The sequence below is a fragment of the Peromyscus leucopus genome, chromosome X (genome assembly GCF_004664715.2).
Source record: "Peromyscus leucopus breed LL Stock chromosome X, UCI_PerLeu_2.1, whole genome shotgun sequence".
Classification (NCBI taxonomy): domain Eukaryota; kingdom Metazoa; phylum Chordata; class Mammalia; order Rodentia; family Cricetidae; genus Peromyscus; species Peromyscus leucopus.
In genome coordinates this window covers 80,580,764-80,589,946 of record NC_051083.1, presented here as the reverse complement: position 1 = coordinate 80,589,946, position 9,183 = coordinate 80,580,764, and the positions used below count along the sequence as shown (strand labels likewise).

Below are 9,183 nucleotides of genomic sequence, written 5' to 3'. Positions count from 1 at the left end.
AAGCTCTCAGGAATCCACAAGGATGACCCCACCTTGGAGTACTGGTAGTAGTCCAGAGGGTGCCTGGACTGGCCTACTTTGGTGACCAGTCTAGTGAATAACCTAACTGTCATAGAGCTTTTGTCCGGTGACTGATGGAGGCAGATGTAGAGATCTACAGCCAGGTGCCAGTCTGAGCTCCGGGAATTGAATTTATGAGAGAGGAGGGATTCTACAGTCAGGGGGCATTGGGATCATGACGGGAAGATGTGCAGAGATGACCAGCCACATTAGTGTAAGCCCATGAGCTGTAGACTAGTGGCCATGGAGCACCCATGGGACTGGGCTAGGCCCTCTGGAAATGGAAGATGGTTGTTTGGCTTGAACTGTTTGTGGGACGGGGCACTCAGGCTGGGGGATCAGGATCCATCCCTGGTGCATGGGCAGGCTTTTGGGAGCCCAGTGCCTGTGGTGCAACTACTTGTGCAGTCTTGGTACAATAGGGAGGGGCTTGTACCTGCCTAGGCTCAGACCTTGATTTGGGGGACGTGGGGTGGCTTGGAGGGAAGGGCTGGAGGGTGGGAGGAGGGAGGAGGGGGGATCTGTGCATGGTATGTAGAGTGAGTAGAAAATTTCTTAATAAAGAAAAATGAAAAGAAGAAAAAATAATAAAAAATAAAAAAATACTATCTTGTAATGTATAAACATTGTTGATGTTCTGAAGTATTTTGCATCTTTAAGAACTTTAAGATCACTGTTTATCTCAGTGAAAGTTCTATTGCTTTGTTTTCTTTTTGCCTGCATGCACAAGGCCCTTTACAGCACCTGCTCTCTGAGACTGTTTTAGGGTCACCATCGTGTTTGGTTTCTTCCAAAAACTTGTCCAGATCAAAAAGATTTCCTTCAAAATTTACTGGTCCTTCTTGGCTGCTCTAAGTTCTAAACAAGAAAACTAATTATCAGAAATAAATCTGTTGGTCTTTATTCTGGCTTCTAGATTGCCATTAGTCTTGTCCCCATCCAAGATTATGTTACTGGGCTTCTAAACACTCAGAATATATCTGGACAACCACTCCAGGCTCAATCATAATCATGACAAATTTTATTTCTACCTTCAAATTTACTGTTCATGTTCTTGGATTGGTTGAAGATCTATTGAGCATACTAAACCACATTAGAAGTTATAGGATTAGATAAAGAATTTGTACTATTCTTACTAAAGACTATACACTGCTGTGTGGCATGTAGAAGGCTGGAATAATCAGTTAGCTACCAAGTATCTGGTTTGTCCTATTGAGAGTGAAGTATTGGACTTTACTGTTAATACTATATATTATCATATAGAGAAAGATTATGGAAAATCAGCCCATACTACTAAATATATGAATAATTGACAATTTTCCCAACAGATAAGATAAATTTTAAAGTAGTTTCTAAACCCATAACTTATCAAATATTTGAAACTTGGAATTTTTTGTTTGGAGAATGGAATTCTAGCATGTAACTAAATGAATGAATATATATTCCTGTATTTCCTAGAGTAATACCCAAGACCAACATGTATATTTATGAGTTTATTATTAAGATTTCTCTCTCTCTCACAATATCTGTGACATAATGAGAAAGAGTAGATTTTTATTCAGTTTGCAGGTTTCATTCCATGCTCAACTGTTTGAGTTTCTGGATCTGTGGTGGGCAGAGCATCATGGCAGGAAGAACATACTGAAACAAACCTGGTTACCTCATATAGTCCAGGACACAAAAACAAGAAGAGGCCATACCTACAGGACACCCTCCCTTCACCTATGTGACACCTTCTAAGTTTCCTTCACCTTCCAATGGCCCATCAGTTTATAACAAAGTGAACCTATGGAATTCAGAGTCTACATTATCCAATCACTTCCCAAAAGTTCCATTTCCAAATATTGCTTCAATGTTGACCAAGCCTTCAACATAAAAATCTTTGGTAAATATCTCAGACAAAAAAAACAAGGCAAGTTTCATAGTTAATATATTCTATAAGGCACCATATTTATCAGCATTTTAAATAACAGTGTAGTTATGATATCTAACACATTTATAATGGAGAAACTTTAATTTGTTCACATATTATATAACCTGTATAGTTTATCCATGCAGTATAAATGTAGACACCTGGATTGCTGCCTTAAATAGAGTACATTTCTTAAATAGATTACCATCAAACAGCAAAAAAAATAGGTTTCAATTTTCCAAGGAATCTACTGCAAGGCATGTAGATTTTATTTACTGAAGTATGAAAAGCTAATTAACATACAACTATCTTAGAGAAGCACACACTCATACTGTGGAATGTCTTTGTTAGTGCCTATTTTTCTTAATCCCTATGCTTAAAGTTCATATTAAAATACCTTTGATAAAACCTTAAGTCTGCTTCTAAAAAAATCAATTCATACATAGTGGCTATAAATATAAGTTGGTAACAGTCTTAGCTTTAATGATTAATGAACATAAATTAACCTAGTGTGTGTTGCATATCCACTAATGAATAGAATAATTATTTAGATTCTAAGAGGTAAAATCTTGACCATCGTGTCACATTGACTAGGAAAGAGAGAGAATCATAGTATTCATGCTATGTGTGACATCTTGCTTTTATACTCTCATTCCCAGATGTTACAGGTCAGGCGAAAGACAGTTTAAACATAACATTGGAAAATTGTGCTAATTTACACTGGCTGAAGATGCAAATAGAATTCAAGTCCACAAAACATGGAAACTCATGCATTCATCTTTTATGGACAAAATTGATATAATTTACTAAAAAAAAATACCCCAGAACTTTGAAGATGGTTGCTGCCAAATATTTAAGAAAATACTTTTAGAAATCATATGACAAAACCTATAAAACCTATATACTTTGTATGTACAAGAGAACACAATGAAATGACTGGTAATTTAACTCCAAATTCTTAAATTTCCTTCTAAGTAACTTGGTTCCATTAGCTTAAACAGTGTGAAAAACAGTATATGCCACAGGAAATTTAAGAGTACTTTATTGTCCTTACTTTCACTGTCATTTTAAGTTAGAAAGCAATTAACAAATGACCCCATATTTGTTATCTTTTCTGGATATCTGAATTCTCTACTATATTTTAGATGACTTGTGTCACCATGGGAAATGATTAAGCCAGTCAATGTACCTTCCAAAGCTACCATTGACTGATAAGTGAACTGCATATTAGTTTAAGGATCCTTATCATACTGAAGATTTTGTTCAGAACCTGTGATAGACTAATTTTGCATATTTAATATGGGATTAGAAGAGATTTGTTCATTGACGACTTCCACATGTTGCTGATACTAGAAATACTTCAATAATACACTGTAGTTTGTCATGTCCCTTTTAGATATGCAGAAGAAACAAACTCATGTGACTTTTTTTTCAGAAAGAGGCTTTCTTATAGTTTAATTTTTATCTTTTAATTAGAACCAGAAAGTGACAAATTTCTCAGGAACTAATTTTGCCTGGTTTGGACTTGCTCACTTCTTTGAAACAAAAAAAAGTTCTTCTCAACCCTTTATAGTTCATTTATAAATCTGTAGGCAGCAAAACAGATTCATGATAGAACAAAAAGTAAAAGATTTATCTATACAACTTCCTTTAGAGAATCAAAAATGCCCATTTAAAAATGGAAATAGATAATACTCAGTACTGTAACAAACTTGTTTTACTAGTAGTTTTGGAAGTATTTTTCACCTGTGTGTATCCTTCTTAGTGGCATTTTTTTTCTTTTCATCTATAGTGCCTAATCTTAGACTTTGTCCTCTCACATCTTTTGTGTGTTTTAGAAGGTAAATAAAAATACAGGAACTCAGACATTATGATGAACTAGAAGCCTTCAGGTAACTTTATTTTTGTGAGACCAGTGGCAAATTGCTTAATCTTGGAAGCTACGTTTAACTTACTATGTTTAAAACAAAGAGTAACAATGTCTTCTTTCAGGGAGCTTATATAAGGACAGATTAGACCATAGACAGAAGATACATTAAACACATTTTGTATAAGTAAGCCAAGAACATTTACTATAAGGATGGTAGGAGTTCATTAATGGAAAATTGCACAGGATTTGGTGCTGGAGGCCACTGGTTCTGACACAGAAAGCATCAGACAATGAAAAGTATTTTTTTAGACTCTATATTCAGATATCCCCTTCTCTAGAGGTGTTATGAAGTAGCTAATGGGAAAAATGGGCAGGCAATTTTACCTGGGGTGGTGGGAAGTAGAAGAGATAAATAATACTAAGCATGTTTTAAAAAACCATAGAGAAGCCGGGCAGTGGTGGTACATGCTTTTAATCCCAGCACTCAGAAGGTAGAGGCCTGTGGATCTCTGTGAGTTGGAGTCCAGCCTGGTCTACAGATGGACTTCCAGGACAGGCTCTAAAGCTACACAGAGAAACCCTGTCTCAAAAACAACAACAACAAAAGCTATAGGGAAATATATTAACTTAAAAATACATATTTAATATATTTCATATTATATTATTAAATGTGTACATATATGTGTATATCTATGTATTCATGAAAATATAAATTTTAAATGGAGTTATGCCATATGAGGTGACTTTAGTACCAAGGACCATAGATTATCTCACAGAATTCCCATTGGCAGCCATGAGAAACCTTCCTTTGAGTTGTTGGTTGGGGGATAAGAGAGACCCAATACAATATGGACTTTTTCCATTTCCCTTTGTTGCCTTCCAGGATTCAAAAATAAGACCTGGTTACTGAAGATATGGCTTCAGACACAGGACTTGGAGTATTTTAGCTGGAACCTTCCTGGAAACCTCCTCCTTGAAGAATGACTGCCAAAATATCTGAAGGTATTATGCAAGCTGCCAAGGAAGGAAAGAAATCAATAATCCTACCTAGCTATAAAGCTTATGAAGCAAGCACAACAATAGCAACTGACAAGGTAGCCATATTGGTGAAATAGTGACAATTCTATCTTAGGGGTAACCAATGGGTATCTAATTATACTTAAGGCCTGCTCAACATAAGGGTATTCATGCCTGGTTATGTAAGCCTAACTATTCACAGCTTGACTGCCCACAGACCCTAGAGAAGAACATATACTGCCACTTTCATACATTAATATAATGTCTAATTGTATTCTAAATGCTTATCCTCATACCCGCAGATATGTGAAGTTCTCATTCCTCTTGAAAGAAATGTCTTCTTGCAATAGGTGGACACTATTATAGAGATCTATAACTGGTCAAATGCAGAGATTAAGTGATCATGTTGTACCCAATCCCCAACTGATACATCTACAATGCAACCACTACACCTAAGGCTCAGAGAAATCAAAGAGTGGGTGAAAAATTGTAAGAGGCAGGATGCTCGGGCAGCTGGGCAGGGAGCCAGCCACAAAGAGGAGCTTGAGGAGGAAGGAGGCATGCCTCAAAATATGGGATAAAGAATAAGGAGGGAAATCTTGTTTAGGAAATTTTGAGAGAATACTAACAGTTTGGGGTGATCGGTTTTTCATGTGTGGTTTGGTCACACTGTGCTGTTGCTTCATTGTATACAGTGCTAACTAAGAAAAGTAGAATATATTTGGGACATGCTTGTGGGTTTTTATGACCTGTCACCCCCAAACCTTTCAGTAACTGGTTTTCTGAATCCAGAAGAGGACACAAGAGAAGACCACATGTGTTGAGTGATGGCAGTGACAGATCCAAAAGCTATTTTTCAGTACTCAAGTTTTGGCTGAGCCCATTTGAAGTGGAGTTAGCATGGCAGCCCTAAATAATAAAAGTGCTAGGAATTCTGTAATGTCTTTCTGTAATAACTACAGTCTTTACATTGTTCTTAAATATTTAAGCTTTAAAAGATGCCTTTCATACTTTCTGCATACCAAGGCCATAGGGGAAAAGTATTATGAACTTAAATGCAAACAAAAGCAAACAAAAAACCCTTTTGTCATTAAAACAAGTATAGTGGGCTATATTATTTTGTAATCTGAGGATTGAACCTAGGACCCTATGTGTGCTAGGCAGGAATTATCTACCACTCAGCTACAGACTCAGCCCTTATAGTATAAGTTGTAATTCTTGTGTCTCACACTCCTGTAGCTGGAGTTAGTGTGGACCACCATTCCTACCTGAGCTGTTTTTTCCATGAGTGATTCCTGGTGTCCAAGTCACTAGTACTCTTAGGTAGAATTGTTCTGCTTTATTTATAAGACTACTTTGGTTCAACTTGGTTTGAACATCAACTTTATTTTTGCATTTAATATTGCCTACCTTTAGCTGAAATACAAAAAAAAAAAAAAAAAAAAAAAAAAAAAAAAAAAAAACCTGAAACAGACTGTAAAGACCAGCACCTTTGGAAAAGTCGGAATTAAAACCAAGAATTTTATTCAGAAAAACAGTATGGACAAAAAGAATGGGAAGTCTTATGAAAATAAATCTGTAGAGAACCAGGCTGTAGATAAGATCGACACTGTAGCAATTTCAAGTGGCATTATAACAAATAATTCAGGCTATATCACCAATGGTTATATGGGGAAAGGAGCAGATAATAATGGTAGTGGATCTGAGAGTGGATATACCACCCCTTAAAAGAGGAAAGCTAAGGGTTATAAAAACCTTAATTTAATTCAGGACAAAATAATGTAAGAGACTAGTGTGCCAGCATTAAAACAGGGACTTGAAAATTTAAAGCCTGACTGTAGTGAACAAAAGGGAACTCGAGCAGATAGTTTGAAGCCTCTTTGGAAGTATGAAACTGGACCTGGAGGAACAAGTCGTGGAAAACCTGCTGTGGGTGACATACTTCATAAAAGCTCAGATGTTAAACCTGGTTTGAACAGCAAAAAGTTTGAGGATCACCCTAAAGGATGCCTCAGCTGCTGCCTCCAAAGAGGACTCGTGGACCTTGTCTAAACTACCCCCAGTTTTTCCAGTGGACAATAGCAGTGATAAAATACTTCCTAAAATAAGTTATGCAAGCAAAGTTAAGGAGAAACTCAACAAAACTGTACAGAACTCTTCGGTGTCACCATTCTCATCTTTATCCTATTCATTATCTACTGGGGAAACTCAGACCCAACCTTCAAGCCCATTATCCCAGGTCCCCATGTCAGCTCTGAAATCTGTTACTTCTGCCAACTTTTCTAATGGGCCTGTTTTAGCAGGAACTGATGGAAATGTGTATCCATCAGGGGGTCAACTATTGCTAACTACTGCTGCTAATATTTTAATACCCATCTCTACTGGGACTGATTCAGTCTTTCAGGACATGAATCTGACTTCAGCAGTTGTTGAACAAATTAAGTCTAGCCTTTTTATCTACCCTTCAAATATGCAAATGGTTCTGTTAAGCACTGTACAAGTAGATCTGCTCTCTCAGACAGATGAGCGAAACCTGGGGGATATCTTCCAGAATCAATGGGGTTTATCATTTATAAATGAGCCCAGTGCTGGCCCAGAGACTGTTATTAAAAGTCATCAGATTGCCGGGCGGTGGTGGCGCACGCCTTTAATCCCAGCACTCGGGAGGCAGAGCCAGGCGGATCTCTGTGAGTTCGAGGCCAGCCTGGGCTACCAAGTGAGCTCCAGGAAAGGCGCAAAGCTACGCAGAGAAACCCTGTCTCAAAAAAACCAAAAAAAAAAAAAAAAAAAAAAAAAAAAAAAAAAAAAAGTCATCAGATCATAAAGTGATGGAAGTGACAATTCATGGAGAATATCCCGCCACTTTGGTTTCACAGGGGGCTGAAATAATTCCCTCAGGCACTGAGAATCCTGTGTTTCCCAAGGCTTATGAGCTGGAAAAATGGACTAGTCCTCAAGTTCTGGGTAACATTCTAAAACCAGGAAGTACTGAGAGTGGAGGCTTATCCTTAGAAGCCAGTCATATAGGTGGCCTGCAGAAAGCAGACACCATTAGTCAAGGTGCTTTAGTGTTTCTCTCAAAGGACTAGGAATAGAAAATCAAAATTTTCTGGCCTCTCCACGAGTACTTTATTAGGCTCTGCCAAAGAACAGAGATACCAGCGAGGTCTAGAAAGGAATGATAGCTAGGTTCTTTTGACCTGAGTGCTGCTATTGTATATCACACTAAAGAAATGGAATCTATATGGAATTTTCAGAAGCAAGATCCCAAAAGGATAATCATTTACAATGAAGCCATGAATAGTCCAGACCAATGAAGGACCAGACTGCCTATTTGTAACCTTTCTGCAGCATTAGAGCCACGGTTCATGGGAGACACAAGGCTTTTATGCTCCTAGATCAATGCAGCAGAGGAACCATAAGTAGAATCAGAGGATAATACACACACACACACACACACACACACACACACACACACACACACACATTAAAAGCAACTAAAAGTAATTAGATTTGTTAAGGAATCAAATTTATTTCAAGAGACTACACATTGTTATTTAATCTCCGGTACTGAATAGTCTTTTTCTTTTATTTTGTTAGTTTTTGTTTTTAAGTGTGAATGCAAGTGATTAACGAATACAGACTTAACAAGTGTGGTCCTAAAGTGCCTGCTGTCATTGACTTGGGCAACAAATGACCCACTGGAAAGACAAATCCACTTACTAGATATCTGTATCTTGTTCTGTGACTAAAGTGATACAGAAATCACAGGGAACCCAGAATGATGCAACATTTTCCCCTACTCTGCCCTTGATCTTTTAGTTATTTCGTGTCCTGAGAAAATGCTTGATAAATGCCTTGAAGTTTGCAGGGATGCTTTTTTTTAATCCAATGATTTGCATGTCTTGTCAGGAGTTGTGCAGCCTCTGAGGGGTGTTGGGGAAATCATTCCTTCCTTTCTTTTTTTGGGGGGTGGGGTGGGGACAGGGGGAGGGCATTGAAGATCCTGGAATAGTTGGTGGGTACATAGTTAACTTACTTTGGTTACATGTTTGACTTTTAACAGCTGATGAATCAAAGAGTATCATTTAAAGAAAAGTTGCAGAACAAGTAACTGGATTTTAAATTATCCATTGTAATTGTGTAACTGGGAGCAGAAATATATTCTGCTTTTCACTGTAGGTGCTCAGACTTGTTCTCCATCACTAACACTAAATATGTACTCTTGTTTTTCATCAAACATCTAAGAGAACTTATATATTCTTCTGTAAATTCTTTTAATTTCAGTTTCTCAACGAAATCTAAAAAGGAAAAGTTCATGAAA

At 37.3% G+C, this 9,183-nt stretch overlaps 1 pseudogene; it reads left to right on the top strand.

Annotated features, from left to right (window-relative positions):
- Positions 1 to 235: 235 nt before the first annotated feature.
- On the top strand, positions 236 to 8,210 carry LOC114685250 (annotated as a pseudogene).
- The last annotated feature ends 973 nt before the right edge of the window (positions 8,211 to 9,183 follow it).